Source organism: Ooceraea biroi, chromosome 1, assembly GCF_003672135.1.
Source record: "Ooceraea biroi isolate clonal line C1 chromosome 1, Obir_v5.4, whole genome shotgun sequence".
Lineage (NCBI taxonomy): Eukaryota > Metazoa > Arthropoda > Insecta > Hymenoptera > Formicidae > Ooceraea > Ooceraea biroi.
The window spans coordinates 18,180,709-18,201,948 of NC_039506.1; the positions used below are offsets into that span (position 1 = coordinate 18,180,709).

The following is a 21,240-nucleotide window of genomic DNA, read 5'->3' on the forward strand; positions in this document are numbered from 1 at the left end:
TGGTGTCAGTTATCGTACACTGGTACACCCGCTCGGACATTCGCAGGAATTCGCGACTTTCGCGTCGCGATCTCAACGGAATGCGTTAATGAGATTATAGAACACACACGCATACAGTTTCATATAATTACGATGTAACGTGCAATTATGCGTAATTAACAGATGTTTACACATTTACAATTATTTATAATTAAAGTAAGAATTTTCTGGTTGTTTGTTATACAGCTTTTCCCGAGAGATAGCGTGATCTTGGTGCAACTTTCAAATCTTTTATTAAAAAATATTATATAAACATTCGACGAAATATATCAAATATTTTATTAGATTGTTAGAAAGTCGAGGTTGCATTAATAAATAGTTTAATCGCCATCATTATCAATAATTTGATATCATTGGATATCATGCTTTTTTACCAATATTGCTACGTAGTTCTAGATGAACATATGAAGATATAGCAGTCGATTAAATATGGCGATTGCTGGAATCGATCGCTTGAAGATATTTATTGTTCTCTCGGGAGGTTTTATTTTCACGATGGACCAAATATTTTCGATGGAATTGGAGTCAAGGGATTATGACAGCCAATCAAATAGATCGAAAAGTGTTTTGTGTGTGTGTGTGTGTATAAGCTTGGCCCTTTTGAAACACCCTGTATATCATGATATTTATCTATTGATATATATCTTAAATTCCAACGCTGTTTCATTTCTACTTTTATTTCTCGATCGGCAACGAGTGAAAGGCAAATATTGGCCGGAAATTGCTGCACAGCAAGTTCCGCGAACAATGTTTCCCGCAGCTCTAGAAAACTCGAAAGATCACGCAGTCACATAAGATCACATAAATTGTGATTGACCGTACTTATCGATCGAAACAATCGCGCGATCTCCTCCAATCATCTTCAACGTAGCCAAAATGATCAATACATCAATCACATCAATATCAACATCAATATCAACATTCCTCGATTATCCAGTTCAGATAAGAATTCTCAGATCTCTTTCGAGGATAGAAAACCAGATTGGCGGATAATTTGCAAATTCAAACGACGTCCTACGCCATTTTGCAGAGAATGGCTCTCAAAATTCTCGCGCACCGTCCGCCATTGCGCTTCGAACCGCGACCCTCGATATCTCGCGCGGTCCCGGTCTCGATTCGAGGAATCGATGCACGCTGGCGCGCGCGCGCACGATAAAGAGAGAAGAAGAACAAGAGAGAAGAGATCCAACGCGCGCGCCGTCGCCTTGACGACGACGACGACGTCGACGACGTCGACGTCGCTGCGACGTCGGCGCAGTGCGTCGTTCGGCGCAATAAACGGAGTTGTCGCCGCCGCCGCCGGGTCGACGGTGCCTCCGATGGCAGGCCAGTGTCCCGACTTTCCTCGGCTTTCGCGCTGCGCGTCCCGCCTCCGTCCCGACGCCGACGTCGCCGTCGTCATCGCGACCCCGTCCGATCGTTAACATCCGGCGGGCTTTGACATCCGCGAGGCCGCGAGACAGTCGCGACGGTTGAATCGATGCGCTAGCTTCCGGACGGCAACCGGAAGTTGTCGTAAACCCGCCCAGCTCGCCGACGACGACGCCGTCGTCGTCGCCGTCGGCCGACGTTGATAACCGGGTGATGGTGACCTGTTCTGATCGCGCGAGCACCGCGCGAGCGAGCGTGAGAGGCCAGCGGGACATGTGCCTTTTCGCCTCCTATTGATCGCCGCTGCCACAAGGGATCCCCACGTTTCGCGGCCCACGGGACACCCGGTAAGGCACCGCATCCCCTCGCACGATCGCACGAGATCGTTCGTCCCGCGGATAAAGTGCCTGCTGCCTTATCTGTGCGAGTGCGACGAGATAATTGCGAGTCTTATGCGAAAGCTTCTGGCGTGACATTGCTCATGCTTTCGGATGGGTTCTGCATAAAGGGAGGATCTTGCTCTTAATCTTGCGGGATATTTATCTGAACAAAGGTCATGCGGGGTTTGGGGGCGGATGGTTTGAAGATAAGATGTGTATGAGATATTACGGATTAAATGCGCTCTTGAAGAAAAGTTGTTTTTTATATTGTATTGTAAGATTTAATTAAATAATTCATGCATCACGGTTTTGGGGATTGCATTTTGAAGAATATTGTTGTATATCAAGAATGTTTAAATCGCAATTATCTCCATAATTAATGAGGCAGTGCATTGCATTCGATGGGACAATAATTGTATTAGCATTTATTTATTTGAAGATGAATGTGAGACGCGTCAAATATGTATATGTATCACGCAGGGCTGATGGTTCCAACCTCTTGGTAAGCTAACAGTTAAAACAAGTGTTTGTCTTTGCTTCTTTTGAAGAGAAAACAGGCAAATATGTGATTTAACTGTTAGTTAGCTTACCAGGAAGTTGGAACAACTGGCCCGTAATTATGGTCATTAGCATCGATAATTAATGAAACTATCTCTTGCTGCACTCTTTTTTTTCAAGTAGTATTATATAGAAATATCGGGATAGAAAGAAGATTATCGAAAAAGAGTATTATAATATTTTGTGCCTTTTGTGTGTTTATATGTTTTGATACAAGACACAAAATATTGTCGTAAATTTATCTCTGTGCATAAAAAAATCGGTTTACATATAAAAGATACACTGTATCTTATTAAACACAAACAGATGCAATGACAAGATCTCAAAACTTGATTTAGAAGAAAGCATTTTGTTATTCCTAACATGCGTTTCTTCAAACCGAACGTTTTTCTTCTGAGATGCTTTTTCATCTCATTTTCGTAATGGAATCTGCAGATAAAGGAGGAAACACGCGAGGCAAGTTTAAAAATTAACTCTCTCACGTAGAACTTTCTCTCATGCCGTGCAGCATACCAGTGTCGCGGGCTCTTCATTATTATTACCGTTCATACATGTGTCACACATACGAAGCACGTTAATCTCCAGCTAAACGATCAAAGCGGGAATTGCACAGCATGCGCATACAGTTTTAAACAAACCTTTTTCGAATAAACGTTTTACGGCTGATACGAGAAGCGAGGGTGAATGCGAATCGATCGACCGATCGACTTCAGAGAAACCGGCGAAACCGCCGCGCCGGGGGTGGTCCGAGTCGTTAACGAAGTTAAATAACACAGTAACCGTCATGCCGGGCGACCCGCAAAGGAATTCAGCGTTTGTTTCCCTTCCGCGTTTCTGCAGTCTGCCGATCCGCGGAGGAGCGAGAGATCGTGCAGAGCCACGGTGGACACTTAAATCAGCCAGAGGGCGATTGAAAGTCCGCCGCCGATCTCGGGCGCGGCAGGAAATTAGCTGTCCGCTAATCGAGAAGCGTCTCACTCTCCTGGAATCGATTAATCTTCCGATCGTCCATCCCGCGTCGCGCGACTGATAAAATGTGGCTTTAATTGGTTCCGCGCGACCTCGCTTTTGAAAATTCATTTATTCCGGCGGTGTCAACTTTACTTTCCGGTTCTATCGGCTATTAAAAGAGAAACGTGCAACTTGACCACTCTATATGAAAAATCGTGCAACAGAGTGCTTCATATTTCAAGTTGGGCAATCGATCCCTTCAGACAGAAGTTTTATAGTACCGACTTTATATTCTGGGTCTATCAGCTATCAAAATATACAACTTGGGCACTTTATGTGAAAATATAGTCCGTCTATATTATTATTAATTTCTAAAACAATTAATTTCTTATATTTATTTTAATTATCCATTACTGTTTATTCTCTAATTTCTGTATGATGTAACAACAAAAAGAATATATTATAAAATCATAAAATTTTACATTTTTTTTAAATAATTGTAATTGTATGCAGTGATATTTATAACTGTCTATTCAAAGGAGTTGTTTGTCTGTCGGAGTTGTTGAAATTTCACATTGGCATGTAGCGATATACAAGATGAACATGTTGCATTAACATGAGAGTTCAATAGCAATCCCAAGATACCGAAGCAATTATAAGAATAGGTGGACAAGATACGCAGTTCCTCCGGCACTTTCGCCTTTCCCCGGCTTGTCTGGCTTAAAAGGAAATCGTCGTCTTCATTACGACCTAACGGGATTGCGTGGTGCTTTTTGTAGCGTTTGCGCTATAATTGATATTGCGATAGTGTAATACTTTATAGTAAAATCGCATGCAAACAAAATACTCCAAAAAAATCAAACTTTTTTTACCTATTTTTTATATCATTATACGTAATTTACGCATTATGCATAATTGTGAAGAATTTTCCGTTAAGTTTCGTGTTACCTTACTGCATGTGATAAGAAAATATTTTCCCGTATTCTTAATTCTTAATATTCAATATTAATTAATTAGTATTAATATAATTTAACAAAAGCATATTTATGAAAATATATAACGACACTGTGTATATCTGTATATATCTATATAGAAATACATGACGTCCAAAAATTATTTTTTTGACCTTATATAAATGACAGTATTAATTTAAATTAATAATATCAATTTTATAACAATTGTTATAAAATCCAAGTTGCTATTCTCAAACAATATATTATTATTGATATGTTAAATAATCACACGCGTTCAAGAAGATTAATATTACAACGTAAACCCGTCACAAACGTTTATTATGTTATTGCGAATGCTGCAGATTTAAGACTGTAATTTGTAAACATAGTGATGTTAACAGCCATGTTAATAGATTTGCCGTTAATTTAGCGGAGGACAGCTGATCCCACACTTTCGAGAGCCAAAAGAAACTTTCCCATGTAGCACTTAGCATTCGGTACAGATACTCTTATAGCTCGCTGCAACTAAATGATAAACAGCACATTGCGAGAGGGCCCGCTGACATTTGAAAATGTCAGTGACTACCTACATGGGTTCTACACTCGTGTAGGCTCATGCCCGTTGCCATTATATGTGATACCGGACTATTGTCGTTCAACTGATGCGTGCACGACATGCGACTCGTCTCCGCCTTTTCTTAACTTCTCGCTGGAAGAATAATAACGAGTGACTTATAAGATATCGCAATAATGCTATTAATTCTTTTGCTTTGCATCTCCCATTTCTAACTATAGATTCTTGAGTCAAGTGTTGAATTAATTCTGTAGATCTTTTCTAACAGATATTCTTTTGCAAGGGCTCTTCTTCTTAAGGGGGGAGCCTGCTTTAGAACGTTGAAAATAAGGTATAATTTTACGAATTTTTTTTGGAGAAACTATACAGCGGATCATTATAAAACTTTGATGCATTCATTAGTACATGTTTAAAGATAAAAAAAATTATTTTTTGATTTGAATATATCGCCTGTAGAGGTCGTCCTGGAGGCATCTTAATGCAGCCGGCATTGTAAATTGGTGAGCATTCTCCTGCCTCCAAATTTCATCCAAACTGAAAAATTGAAATATTTTCTCGTTATTTATGAATTCCCATCGTCGATGAACCTTTAACATTCATAAAAACATTAAGTTAAACAATTATTTTTGCATGAAAAAGTTCAAACACTTTGCCTAAAAATCGTACTTTTGTGTTCTAAGCTCCACCATTTTGGCACTTTTCAACTTTTTTCTTCTCTCTTTGGTTCATCGACGATGGGAATTCATAAATAACGAGAAGATATTTCAATTTTTCAGTTTAGACGAAATTTGGAGGCAGGAGAATGCTCACCAATTTGCAATGCCGGCGACGGGGCTGCATTAAGATTTCTCCAGGGCGACCTCTACAGGCGATATATTCAAATAAAAAAATAATTTTTTTTATCTTTAAACATGTACTAATAAATGCATCAAAGTTTTATAATGATCCGCTGTATAGTTTCTCCAAAAACAATTCGTAAAATATACCTTATTTTCAGCGTTCTAAAGCAGGCTCCCCCCTTAATATAACTAGTCTTCTAACTTCGGTCTTTGTATAATTAATCTAACGATTAATACATAATTTAAAAATTTTGACGATATCGCGTTATTGATTACTACTAGTGAATCTGGCTTCCTGGAGTCGCGTTTTTTGTTACTCTGCTTCTAACGTTTCAGTTCGTCAGGGAAAGGAGCAACCTGATATCGAATTGCTCCCTTCTCTAACGAAGTAGACTGAAATGTTCACGAAACAAAGTGACAAAACAAAGTTCGAAGACAAAGTGACGAAGCGGCTTCAATCCGAGAGAGAGAGAGAGAGAGAGAGAGAGGAAAAACTAAATTCTATTATAATATAATTAATAATCACACTTTATTCAATAGAACTTGACATAAAAATAACACAAACGTAACACCTTTGATATTTCTGTAACAAATGTGATCGCGTAATGATCCTCTCTTTTTAAGATAAAACAATTCAATGTCTTACATTAAAAATAAAATAACGTTACCACCTATAATATAATAATAATAATAATAATAATAAAATAAATAAAATAAATAATAAAAATAACATACATTGACAGCCACACATATCGCAAGAGAGAATACATGGGAACATTTAACGAAACAGTTTAATAAACAGTTGCGGCAAGCGTACAAGCCAGAGGTAGTACATGCTTTTGCGCGTTAATTATACAACATCCTCAGTGTCTTCAGCCTCCGCGTGACATCTTATACGTGTAATAAATCTGCCATCGTTGCCACGGCCGTCCGAAAGCTCAGCCGGGCATCGACCCGGAGTGCAAGAAATCTCCCTTGTAGCTTGGGAAATGACCGGGTACCTTGGCAGGCATTAATGCACGGTATTTCAGCGCGCGGCCGCTAACTTGCGTCGCAGAAAGAACCGCCGTAGACAGGCAGTGCCAGCGGCAGAAGCGCGCGCTTTCTTGCACTCCGGTGTGTGCACTTATTACGATTTTTACCGCACTTTATGATCACGTGCGCGCGCGCGCCCGCGCAGCCGAATGTGCTATCAAACGCATACCTAACTGTACCGGGACATTCGACACGCGCGCGCGCACGCGCGTATACCGTGCGCGCGGAAATAGCGTAACACGCAAAACGACGATGAAGCGTGGACCATAATCGTTTTTTTTTCGCGCGCACCGCTGTTTCCAGAGACCGAATAAAGTGCGAGAAATAAGCGTGAAGATTACCGAACGCTTTGGGCTACATTATAACCCTTTAACAGCCAACGCGGTCTATTTCTGTTTGCGACAGAAATGCTTTAAGTTAAGACAGAAAATGAAGAAAAAATAAATTAAATAAACAAACAAAATAAATAATGTTTGCTTAACATTTGCGAATCTATTAGGTGTGCAAATTAATTCGGTCCTTTTTTTAAAGAAATTGACCCTTTATTTATTTTCTCTTTTTCAAGAAGGAATTCCCAAGTTGTCTGATAGATAGAGAAAAGTATTAGAAAATAATGGCGAATAATTCGAAAATTGACGTTTATTATTTTTTGTAATAAAGGTTCAATTTAAATTTGTAATGAAGGTTCAAGTTAAAATGTTTATTATTTTTTTTCAATAAAGATTCAATTTCTTCAATAAAAACACCGAATTAATTTGTACATCTAATAATTCCCCAAACCGTTTAAAGTGTTGTCGACGATGATAGTTTCATACTGCTGATACGAAAATTAGAAATAAACACGATCTGATTTTACAAAACATCCTCAATGTAATTATAGTTTCAATCATAATTTTAATTATGATCCTAACGGGTGTGTGTAAGGGAATAGAAGATGGTACAGCCATTACGCGTAATTAACTTGACTTAATTGCTGCTATCGTGTATTGCAGCTGCAACGTGTTGAACATCTTGCGTCTCCTACGCAAGGCATAGTTCTCTCATCTCGCGACGATGTGTATTCGTGATGAGGAGCTTTACAGCCGTCTTTATGGGAAGAAGCGCACGTTATACTGCGCGGACATTCCAAATATTTAGAAACCGCGTTTGTGCGGGATGCCGTATAAACTTTCCTCTGGAAACCTCGTGTATGCGTGTGTGTCTAAGCCCCTTCTTGCTCTTTAACGACTATTTTCGGCATCGCGAGATCGTGTACCGATTCGTCGCAAGGCCGAACTCGCGTTTTATCACGCCTTATCTTACAATTCGGACCACCCCTTCCTTTTCCAGGTAAAGACCTTTGTTTAATCTGATTTTGACATAACTACATAGGCAATAGTTGCATAATGTCTCGATATATAGATATAATTGTATATGTATTATACAATTCGTAAGCAGGAAATGTTATTTCAGTACGTTCTAAAGTCCTAATTTCCAGGAAATCGTATTTAAATTGGATTGATGGAAATATTTAAAATATTTGCAGTAAATAGTTAAATTAAATTATTTGTAAAATAGATAAAAAAAGATACAAGAATTAGTCATGTTTTAGTAGTGTAAGTGCTTTAGTAAAAGAAGTCACATACATAAAATGGTATACAAAAATATTATATTATATATAATAGTATTATATTTTCTTTTAATTTATAAACTCATTCAGTTCGAAATATGATAGATATAAATAACCAGAAAAAAGCAATCGAATGTATTTTTTTTCTTATTGTCAGACTAATGACCCAAAACGTATTAAAGTATTCACAATAAACACGATGTCTCAAATTGCCGGCAGACAGTAAGAAATGCAGGCAAGAAAAAAAGAATAATTCAAGCGAAGGGCATTTTAAGTCAAAGGAGACACCGTTTGGCTGGCCACCGAAGTGGCCGATCGAGAGAGAAAGCAGTCTTGTTTTTCCCACTCGGGAGTTCTCCGAGGTAGCTTACACGGCGTTCCGGAGCTGATCGTAATCCTCGACGCCGCGGTGTTCTTGCCGCTATGAGATAATGACGTGGCCGCGTGGACGCGGGACTGACGAGCGTCCAGTTATTTAACAGACGATGGCTTAACTATCTTCCGGCGAAGAGAAGCCGGGCGAGTTTTCTCGGGTGGGCCGCCGTTAGCCAGGAACAGGACGAGACAACTACCGGGGAGCGATAAAGCCCTGCCTTCTAATCAATGCCTGTCCGTCCGTCAGCCCGTGCGTACGTCCATCCGTTCGTTAGCGAAACGGCGCGATAAAATCGATAGTCCCGCATCCCAAACGAGAGCAAAGAGCGCGCCATGTGGACTATCGACCACAGCTGTCGGCTCCCCCGTGCGTGCGTGTGCACTGTGCGCCCTTAAAGCTCCCCTCACAGAGAGAGAAACATCTCGACGTCGCGGGGAGCGATTGGTACGGTCGTCGGGAGAGTGATGAAAGCGGAAAGGATCGCCCGCGGGGCGTTGCTCTTGAAGTTTTGTAATTTCCGCGCAAGCTCTCCCAAGTTTTTTAATTTTGTGTTAATTAATGGAAATAGTAGTAAATGCATTTTGAATACATTCCCCAATCGAAAAGCTAAGGACAATCACGACGTGCGATAGAGATTCATTTGTTTTTTATGACCATGAGTCAATTAAGGGGATGCTGGAGTTGCTAGTGAACTATTTTTTCACTATAGCGATGGTAATTGCAGTTTCGAAAATTCTCTTTATTGCGCTTGTGCAGAATAAAAAATCCTTTTCCACAAATGAAGTATAGATAGAAAAAAAGTCCGCTCTACAGGACTTTATATTCAAAATGGAAAAAAGTTAGAAAAGACAAATGCAAGTTTTTAACTTTTTTCCATTTTGAATATAAAGTCCTGTAGAGCGGACTTTCTTTCTATCTATACTTCATTTGTGGACAAGGATTTTTTATTCTGCACAAGCAATAAAGAGAATTTTCGAAACTGCAATTACCATCGCTATAGTGAAAAAATAGTTCACTAGCAACTCCAGGATCACCTTAAGTTTAATAAGTTTTTAATAGTTTTAATGGACACAGAATGCAATTAAATTATTTCTAGACACAATAGATATATTTTACGATAATGTACAATTACCATAATAATACACACAAGTTGGCCTTGATGCCTCATCAAAAGGTTAAGGTCGATGTAAATAGGAGGATCGTGATTCATTCATGCTGGATATCGATTGCAGCCCGTCGCGTGCCCGCAGCGCCCTATGACTCTTCCCCATAATGTCGTAATGTGTACGCCCTAAGGACAAATCTTAACGCGATGCACCTATAAGTGTTTCGCTTTCGTGTGAGTCAGAGAGCAGTAGACACGTCTGCACGTCAGAATATTGCATGCGCGCATACGAACGTGCGCGACTGAAAAATTTAGATGTTATAATCATAAAGACGGAACAATAACGTCATTTATTCCAAAAGAGTTGGCAGAACATTCCAAAGCGTATCCAGAAACAGATGCAACGTGAGAAGAATGCATGTGCATTCAGCGATATCGTGGGTTAGCGAGAAAGAAAAATAGAATGCAATGTAATGTTTGAGAATAAGAGATTTCGATGTTTCGTGTAATATGTATACATACATAAAATACATTTACAGAATAAGAATAAGAAGCCGAATAGGCGAATCAGGTTCCAAAATATAATTATTATTCTTGAACTTTATTTGGGATCTTAATCAAGAAAACTTTAAATGTTTTAATATTTGAAGAGAACTATATAATAATTGATATTTATAATATGTGAAAATATAATATTTGATATATAATATGATATTTGAAAAGAATACTAATATAAGATTCTCTTTTAGGTTTACTTGAAATGGTATTCTTAGTCCGAGTTAAAAAAGTATGGATAAATTATGTTTTATGTTTTTAATAAAAATATTCAAATATGTGTGTGTTCTCTTAATATTTAAAAACAATATATCTCAGAGCGAGAATCTCATACTCTAGTTTTGTTTGAAGTGAAACTCTTAAAACAGAGAAAACAGAACAGACAAATCATAGCTGATATTTCTAAATATAACCGAAGAATATTTTAATGCTCTCTTATTTAAAGATAAACAAACGTCTCCTTTTTCAGAGACGATGATAAAATTGCCTTTCACTTTAGATAAGTTTCCTTCCGAAATGACGTTCTTAATTTGGATCGGTGAAAATCACAAGTGCATAAAAAATTACAGCAACCACATAATTCGTCATCTCTTTTCTGGCTTGACGAATAATCATTATACGATCGCGTCGAGGAGAAAGGAAAGCACCGCGCGATCGAGGTAGATCACAGCTGTCGAGCACTACGCACGATCATCGCATCACGTTAGATACGTGACAGTAAAATGATTTGAGATGTGATTCGTTTCAGTGACATTTCATTCACGACGCAATTACTGGAGAAATTCACAGGATCGCGTTGGACAGCACCGATTTAGACTCATTGATACCGTTTGCCATGACTTACAATGCACGCGCATCTTACGGAGATTGAGAATGAAGATTGATTACGATCAACTAATCGTGCTCGCTCGTGGAATTGCCGCGGAAAGGCGGGACCGACTATTTCGCGCCAGTGTACTCGTAACGCGCGAGTATCATCGCGAGTCCGCAAATTACAGCGCCGCGAGGACGGCAGAATCGCCGCGCCAATTGACAGCAATTGGCAGCAATTAAGACGGCGAAACGAGATGGTCGTGATTTTGCGTCACGATTCTAACGCAGAACGACGACGGCGTCTGCGAAGTTTGTCTTGAAGTTTCGAGCAACTCGCGACGTCCGCGACGCGATCTTGAAACTTTCTCGTAACGGTACATGTATATAAATATGTTGACGTTTGATGCGTGTATATGTCTGAAAGATCCTTGATGAGGATGAGGAATAGACATTATTATTGTATGAACGAGGATATTCTTTCAGATGGAAAGTTGGTAACAATGATTTCTTATCACTGTTAAATTGTGCTAATTATGTGAAATTTTTAATCGCCCACGTTTATGATATTTAATAAGAACACATTATTGTTGATAATAACTTATAATAAACTGGGATCTTGTATCAATTATTTCCATTACTAATATCACTACTAATCATTACTAATACATGGAATCGTGCATCGCCCACATTTCCATAGAATCGTTATTATAAAAATTCTCTCGATTTTTTAAATTTAAATTTTTCTTGAAGAATTTTAAGAATTTTTATCTACAAAGAGTATAAAAGAGTATTTTGGCGATTTTAGTAAGCATATTTTTCAATCGAGTAAATTAACTTGCCAGCAATATCTCGTGTTCAAATCTTGTGGTTGAATGAAATTTAATAAGAGGACACTCGGACATTTCTGTAACGAGCATCATCGCGTAAACCAGTTTATACACTTTTTCTGTACACAATGTGCAATCGCGTACAGAACGGAGACGCTCAGCGGGCGGCACATATTTTAATAATGCGCTTTTGTTATGACTTAAAATTTATCCGTAACTAGACGCCACATATCGCTCCCTTGAATTGCACGTGCATTGTGTCACATTGTGATGTAAATCGACACGCGGAGTTAAAAGAGCGCAGGGTAAAAGCGTCGTCGTCGCGCGTTGTGTACATGTCGGATGTACATCGGAAATACAATGCTAATTCAATGCTTCACCACACCCCGTGTTGTAACTTAGCTGCGACTACAAGCGCATACAACGTACAGCGTCTTGTAATTAGAATTGTTTCACGGTTTATTAAGAGAGATTCAACGATAGGCGCGCCACTACGTGCCAAGAAGTCAATCGCTGCAATTTCAATAACGCAATCGCAAATTAGAACATTCTTAGAATATTTTCTAATCGTGCATCAAATAGCGTTTCTCGAAATTCAGTCTGAAGGTTTTATAAACGCTCGCAAATTTTTTGTGATCTTTTACTTTACATTTAATTTTATTATCAGGATTAATTGTGATGTTTGAATAATAAAAAAAATTTTAATTTAAAAAATGATTAGAAGATGTTAATACTATAAAATTTATAATTATAAAATTGTTCCACAAAGTAGAAAACCGAATAAAAATTGAAGAAAAACATAAATTTCCTATTCAAAATAAAAAATCAAAAGAGTTCTATGCAACAATATGAGTGTTTGCTTGAACTATAGTTAAAATATGAGAATAAATATATAAATTTTCATTCAAGAAATGCATCTGGGTTACAAATGACACTATATTTGGGCTACAAAAATATATATGAATTCCCTTCAATCCTTGCTCCAAAATATCATTCAATAGGAAGCTACAAATCAAACGAATCCAGGATAACAAAGGCGAATCCCAAGGCCTTTGCAAACATTATTAACAGAAATATGAATCTGCTGTATTAAATATACATCCAACCAGACTTCACAAGGTACAAAAAAAAAGAAATATAACCCATCTCCGAATAGGCAATGGGGTGGGTGACGACATGCATTGTGGTGGGGGATACTTGGACAGATGTTTAGCCACAGTGCGAGGGTCTAGCCTCCCCCCTCTGCCGTGTCGGGAACTACCCTTCGTCGACGATTACTGTGCACGAGCGCAGCATCGGCAGTACCGACGACAATGGTCCCGCTATCGCTTCCGACCCTTCTGAGCCGGGCTCAAAAGACCACGTGACACGTGCTCAGGAAGCAGAGGCAAGCGCGAGTGCGCATACGCATGTATACAATACGTGCGTGACGCAGGCAAAATTTCCTCGCTCGAGGACTTCGTTCCGTTTCGACTCGCCACGTGGGTCCGTGAAATGGTCGAGAAAAATCTGCGGAAACACGCGGAGCATCAGTTGCGATACTAGCATCCGCAAACGAACGTCCGCATCCGAACATGTAAACGTTCTGACCATTAATCGCGAATTGTTCGTCGAAAGTGATCGTTCAGTTCCGCCGCGCCACGTTGAGCGAGTAAGATGTGCAGTGATAAGTGTGCTTGGGATGGAAGGTAAATATTGGAATGGAAAAGGTGTTATACTGTGTTTGTGATGCGGAATGTGTTGGGGTCTTCACTGAGAACTCCTGAATCGAGTCTTACTCGATGAACATTGAGTTACTAACTTTTAATGAATGTCCTTAATTAAGGAATGCCATTGTTCATATGTAACAGGTGTCGATCAAATCAATGAATATTAGTACGAATAACGTCGTTGTCATATATCTAATTAAAGTATTAATGACATAAATTAATATTAATTTTTAGAGTAAATATTAAATAACTTTAACCAAAAGTCAAATAACTCTTCAATCCAGCTCGAGCACTATTAATCGTTTACGAAAAGTGTTTGGTCAAACTTTAGTGTGTTAAAAAGGAAAGTTGCACTGTGGAAAAGAAAGTGATTTAAAACGCGCGATCGCGTTTCTGACAATCTGGAGCACATGATGTTCGGCGGCTCAAAATCTGCAACTGGGGTTCGAGCATGGTTTAAAGTGACACATGGAGCAGGCGTAAATCTGATGTGTTGACGTAATTATAGCAAACGTGCAGTGCTAAGAGAATTTCTCGCATCGGGATCTGGATGCTGTCTGGCAAGAGGACGTTGCATCTCCCCGCGAGTTCGTCGAAGGGCGACGTTTGATGCGTAAGTGCGCGAACAGTTTAACGCGGCTATTTTCTAATATAAACGAATATTACGCGCTGGGCAGTCGGCAATTGTCAGACGGAAATAACCAATCCTTTCATCGCCGTCGTTGGATTTGCCATTAATGATACAGTTAACCATCATATTTTATCTTGTAATATCTAACTACGTTTATATGCCACGCACACATACATGATCAAAGAAAAGTACGATATAGATTTTAATTTCTATTTTTATAATCACCAACTAATTTTTATTGATTTAATTTTTATTTATTTTTATAATCACTAATTAATTTTATCAGCTATTTTATTAAAAGTTGGATGCCCGGAAGTTGTAATCATTACCGTTTCACGACTGCTATTAACTTTCTAGGTACTAAAACTTTTATAATTTGTTAACTTAATACATATTAACTATTAATTAGAACACACACATACACAAGTTTATGCTACACTTGAATCTTTTCTCTATCTACTACCATTACACGAGTTGTATAATTAGCGATTATATAACCATCATATTTCCTAATTGCAAAAGACGGCCTTCTGCGGACAGGCGCGTTTTTCGCGTCAAGGAATATTTACCATGGCGGAAACTTATTTCCGCGAGATGTGTAATTATCAGCGCGCACTAATAGCGCCAACGAGCGCGAGCTGCATAATGCAGCGCGTCGCTATCTGTTAATTAAAAAGAGCTTTCGTTTTCTAGACACCAAGCATACAATATATACTTTTCTGCTCCTTTCAACGCGATCATAAATTGGACAGACCAAACAACGATGTAATTGAAATTTCCCGTGATTCTGCTTCCTTTTTTGTCATACTTTCGACCGACCTCGATCTTGGAAAATCTTGAGTACAACCGCAGGCGGGCGCGCAAATGTCGCGAAGAACGAGACGGTCGCGAATCATGCAACGAATACTGAATGCTTGAACACTTGCCAAGACTCTCGTGCTGCTTTGTCGGAGGGAATAGAATCTGTTTGAGAAACTTGAAGGGTCTCCGGACTTCAGCTTGTAAACGAGAGAGCAAGCAGTTTTAAATTTACTAATTGTAAATACTTAAAATTATTATGAGAAATAAATACTTTTAAAATGGTAATTAGTAGTAATTAAATGGAAAGGCGTATATTTTGTAAATAAAATATTAAAAATATCTTATATGACTATTTGATCTTATTTGAGATTTGTATTATAATCATATTGGTGGTAAATGTAATATAATAAGTTAATAATTACGTTTATTCATAATTAGTGCAACTTTCTGACATCATTCTGGTAGAAAAAGTTTTTTTATGGTTAAGTGTACTTAGCGTCTTATGTTAGCTTTTTGGGAGAGGTAAAGTAATACTAATATTCTCGAAGCGATGGTGCAGAAGCGTAATCGTACACCGGATATCGGCCCTTGATACCGGGACGCTGTTAATTAAATCATCAGTCGAGGCGGATCAAGTGACAGGTGGGAGCTTCACGCGATCAATGATCGTTGACTTTTTCGAGATGCTCTTGACTCAATTTAGATTAAAAGATAAAAAGCGACTGTTTATGAATATAGATATATCATATTTTACGAAAACGTTTACATTTTTATTACTATCTGAACAGAATATTTATATAATTAATAAATAAATTAATTTTTTCATTTAATAAATAATCAAAGAATAAATATAATTTAAAATGTATAATGTAATTGTACTTGTTGTTGTGATATAATAACTATTGTATATAATATTTAAATAATAATAATGTAAATTAAAAAATAAGTATATTTTATACAAATTATTTTATGCATTTAACTACATAGAATTTCAAATACACTGAATTTCCTTGAAAGCTTGTTATTGCTCCATAACTGCATGAATTATTATGTCAGAGCTGCACTAAACAGGACGTATCCTATATATAAGGATTTGTGCTTACGATATCGACAATATCATAAATCAGTAACATTAACTGTGGTGCACGCAACATGCATGCAAATGGGACACGCCTAGTAATTACAGACGAGTGAACAAATAAAAATCGAAGCACCGGCTATTTTTCTATGGTGCAATGATTTTGGTGATCCCGCGAGTCCGAGCAGTCCTCTTATCGTAATCAATCTTCATGAAGTGTCATATGTCTGCTACGGAGTAATCACTATCAATTAAATCTAAATCGACCGTAATATGCCTAATCCTATAAATTTCTCCGACAGCATGTCATTAAAATGGACTACATTAAGTTTCATGATGCGTGTCAAGTATGAAACAGCGATCGAGTTAAATAAATTGTGTTTCACACGCGGCTAACTCTCAACCTCGGCGAGAAATTTTGCAGTTTGATAAATTTTAATCCGTTAAGGGACACAGTTATCATGAAGATTATTATAAAGATCTTTCGTAAAACTTGATTAATTTTATTTTTTATTCTTAAACATGAGTATAATATAATGTTATTTTTATCTATTATTTTTTCTTTTAATATTTATAGCATTGTTTATTATTATTTATAGCAGTTTTATTAAGTTTTACTAAAAATATTAAAACATATTCGTAGGTATAATACTTTATCGTCTTTTCGAACAAATGTTTATCCTCTAATTTGTCTTAATCTTTTCAATGTAATTTCAATCATCAATACTACCGAAATTTTAATGCAAAGAATAAAGAAAGAAAGAATGAATGATACAGATTTAATATTTTATAAAAAATTGATGATATGAGATATGTAGTAAAATACTGACTGTTATGAAACCGTTTTTAGCTTCAATAAAATCTATTTTTAAATTATTTCTACTCGCTAGGAAGTTTTTAAGTAATGCGGAAGGCTTAAGTTACATAAAATCTAATATATACGGCTGTGACTTTGAAAAGTTGATAAGAACAAATTTACGGTCGGCATAAATAGAGTAATCAAAGTATTAATCCGGTTAATGGCAATTGCGCCATCAGATTAGCTCTGGATGCATAATCTAAACAAGAAAAGTCTGCGGAAGATCTCTAGGCGTGGCACTAACGCGCTTTGCGGATTCGCATAAATCGCAAAAGAAAATGATAGGTTTAACATTTTATAAGAAACCTTATAAGAAAAAGATGCAGGGAGAATATACAATGAAATTCTAATTAAATCTAATTAAATCTGTCTTCCCAATAAAATTCACTTCGAAGGTATTTCTATCCGGTCAAAATTATTTTGAGAAGTGCGAAAGCATCAAATCACATAAGTCGCGACGCAAGTATGAATGTTCTGAAAACGTTGATAAGAACAAACTTACTTTGGCCAGCATAAATAGATAATTAGATAATATTATTCCAGCAATAATTATATGACACTATTATTATAACATTATGATACAATATTACGATATTACTATAACTACACATACCCAATAGCCAAATCTGTTGAAAATAGATTTCGTCAGAGCTGCTACAAATTCTGTTAGCAGAAACGCCACAAATTTGACGCTGGTTTTGTCTGTCCTGAACACCGTTAGCAAAATAGTAACAGAAATGCAACCCAATTAGTGGACATAATCTGATAGCAGATTGGCGGCAAAAGCTAAACAGATTTGCTAGCCATAATGTGTCTGTGAATCGCGGGCCTGGTAGTGAGTGGTAGTGTGAGCTCACGCACACTACCAGGCGCGCGACTCAGCGTATACGTGTACTTCTAAAGGACGGATGCTGCACTGAGAAAAATATCTAATCAAGTACCAAGTAACAAACGGATATGGTAATTATTTAGTTTAACGGAGCAACCTCGGATGACCTTGACCTTGACATATATTATAGAGGTCACCCTCCTGAGTGACCTTCAAAAGATTTTAGCCGTCGCTCATTGTTTAGTAAAAAGTTATTAACAAAAGAAGTTTAATGATTTTGCACGAATTTTCACCTGTTCACGCGAAGCAAGGACTTGAGTTTGACATATATTACAAAAGTCACCTTCCCGAATAACCCGCACTAGGTTTCACCCGTCGCTCGTTGTTTGTTAAAAAGTTATTAACAAAAAAGTTTAATGAATAGAGCATAATTTTACGATATCATATACGTTTACGAAAGAGTATATTTGATGGAATTTTACCTTTAAATCAGAAATAGGTTTGGGTTAGGTTATATTTTCCGAAACTGGAGCCCCGGACACATACGCTCGTTTTCAGCCCGCTTCGCGGGAGGGCGGGGGGGAGGGGCTTTGCCCCTCCCCCCGCTGGAGCCGGTGTTACAGATTTCACCGTATAGATTTTGATCACCTGGTACACGGCACGGATTCTGGCGGGCTGAAAAACGAGCGTATATGTGTCCGGGCTCCAGTTTCGGAAAATATAACCTAACCTAACCTAACCAGGCTAGATTAGATTAGGTTAGGTTAAATCACTTTCCTTCCTTCGGTCATATTCGTCGTTTATGTCTTTCAATATTCAAAATAACTACTATATTTTCGAAACTTCTTTTGTTAATAACTTTTTAATAAACAATGAGCGACGGCTAAAACCTTTTGAAAGTCACTCAGGAGGGTGACCGTGACAACATATGTCAAGGTCAAGGTCATTCGAGGTTGTTCCGTTAATCTAAATAATTACCACGGATATATCCGATTAAGGCCCGTTTCTACCAATGTCGCTTATCTTTAACTGTAGTTTAACTCACTCTTCGTCTCTTTCTAACTACCTGCCTTATATGCAAAGCGCTAATCGGGTCGATGGCATACGCATGAATTAACTGTTAAGTTACTCGATGCAGATGAAGAGGAAGAGTCCGCGGCAGACCTCTAGGTGTGGTTCGTACAAATGCGCTTCTTCGCGCTTCTTATTCGCGGTACTGGGTCAGTGGGACCGCCCGGCATTTCTGCCGCTCGTTGTGTATTGCATTAAGTAAGCCTCGATCGGATCCGATCCCAAGTATGCCGAGTTTTTCGGCGCTCTTGTTGCATTCTGGATTGTGTTCGGACCACTCGTTGCAGATTTCATGCATGAGAGCACACTCGCTGCTCTCTCGAGCGCGCCTGTTTTTTTTTCTTCTCCGCTTTTTGCACCGGCGACGATGGCGGGAGACGATAGATAGGCCGTCGAACGCGGCCGATTAGAGCGGACGTCGATGATAAGAGAGCGAACGGCCGCGAATTCGCCGCGATCACGCGAGTTAGCGATCGCCGTGTTATCCTCATTGGCGGACTCGCCCCGCGATATAGCGTTCCTCGCCCGCGGGAGCCGCCAATAGCCGGAGCTGGTTCGTTGCACCTACGCTCTTTCGGCATACTTCATACTTCGCCGATAAGGAGATTGCACGTGCGCGAGCGTGGTTGGTTCGATACGCAAACGCGCGGAAGAAACGAGTCTACACGCACACGATCGAGTTGCGCAATCCCTGATCTAGGCAATGGGAGAAGTGTTACGAGAGGCTGGTATCGTTGGTTCACTTTTGCGAGAAAAATTTTGATATCGATGATAAAACGGGTCTCGCAATCGCGATAGCGCCGAAGACCTCGCGCTCGCGGGAAGAACTTGTTAGAACGCGCGTTTGGTAGATAAATTGGTGGTAATCTATGAATGTCTGCCTTGATGTCAGTGGCATTCTTGCTATACATATAGATTTATTTTAAATAATTTTACCCCTTAAGTAGGCGCACTGACAAAATCGCACAAGTGGGCGTATTGTTATTTATTACTTATACAGTTTATTAACAAAAAATAAACATTTTTCTATACATATTGAGAAACTAATTAAAGTCAATCTTTTCTGACGTCTAGTTTCATGCGTCTAGTTAAGGGCTAAAACAATTTTTTATATTTTGACATCAATTATCTTACAATTCTCGAAAAGTGTAATGGATAAAAATTAGAGCAAGTATGAAAATTGTCGAAAGTGCGAAAATGTAAAAAGAAAATGTGGAAAATATGAATAATGTAGTGCGAATTTCATCGCACTACATTATTCATATTTTCCACATTTTCTTTTTACATTTTCGCACTTTCGACAATTTTCATACTTGCTCTAATTTTTATCCATTACACTTTTCGAGAATTGTAAGATAATTGATGTCAAAATATAAAAAATTGTTTTAGCCCTTAACTAGACGCATGAAACTAGACGTCAGAAAAGATTGACTTTAATTAGTTTCTCAATATGTATAGAAAAATGTTTATTTTTTGTTAATTTATAATAGATTTTTGTTAATTTATAATAGAAAGATACAAAAATAACATATAAGACTTGTCTGTTACGTGTGAAACGTATACACACGTCACATATCTTGACAAATTTTGAGGAAAACATATAGCCGATAAGATCGAACCGAATCGAACCGATAGATCGTTGTGAGGCGGCGCTGTTATTCATGACAAACGTCCGTCCATTTACGTGCCAGGAAGCCACAATTAGCCGCCTTCTTTATGCTCGGTCGCCTCCACTCCGCACCTAGCGAATTAAAATGCGTCTCCCATATCAGACCACAGCACCGTTAACACGTGTGTGCGTGCGGCACTGTCGGCCACTAAATTTATTCTAAACACACGTCGGGTCAGTGTGCCACGATTTGTGCCGAGCAGCAGGTGTACGCGAGGCGTGTCGATTTCTGAGAAGGTCGCTCATTCGTAGCACATTCGATAGATCTTTCTAGCCTTTTCTCGTGACATTAATGAACGTCGACTATCTAATGTGTTCTAAAAAAGGCATATATAGACAGTATTTCTGTCTGTCTTTTTAGGGAATCATAGAGATTTTAGATATCATAATTTGAGAATTTTTGAGCATGAAATTTTATGGCTTAATTTAATAACCGAAAAGGAAGGTATTTCTAAGACCGCGGTAAATAGAAAACTAAATTAAATTAGAAATTTGTAACTAAATGTTATTAAAATATGTAAGTTTTTTAATATATAAATATTATCAAATATATATGATATTTTTTAATAAAGATAATAATAGATAATTATTACATTTTTTAATATAGT

General features: G+C 38.1%; 1 protein-coding gene across 2 annotated transcripts in view; it reads left to right on the forward strand.

The window, feature by feature from the left end:
* Positions 1–1,274: 1,274 nt before the first annotated feature.
* Positions 1,275–21,240, forward strand: part of LOC105283321 (disheveled-associated activator of morphogenesis 1) — a 54,665-nt gene continuing 34,699 nt past the window's right edge. Inside the window, exons 1-2 of one of the 2 annotated variants that reach the window (XM_011345971.3) lie at positions 9,741–13,673; positions 13,929–14,307. The gene's annotated coding sequence lies outside the window, so the exon portion shown is untranslated. Of the gene's footprint in view, positions 1,758–9,740; positions 13,674–13,928; positions 14,308–21,240 lie in introns of those variants that run through there. The other variant, XM_011345969.3, reaches the window with a different exon arrangement.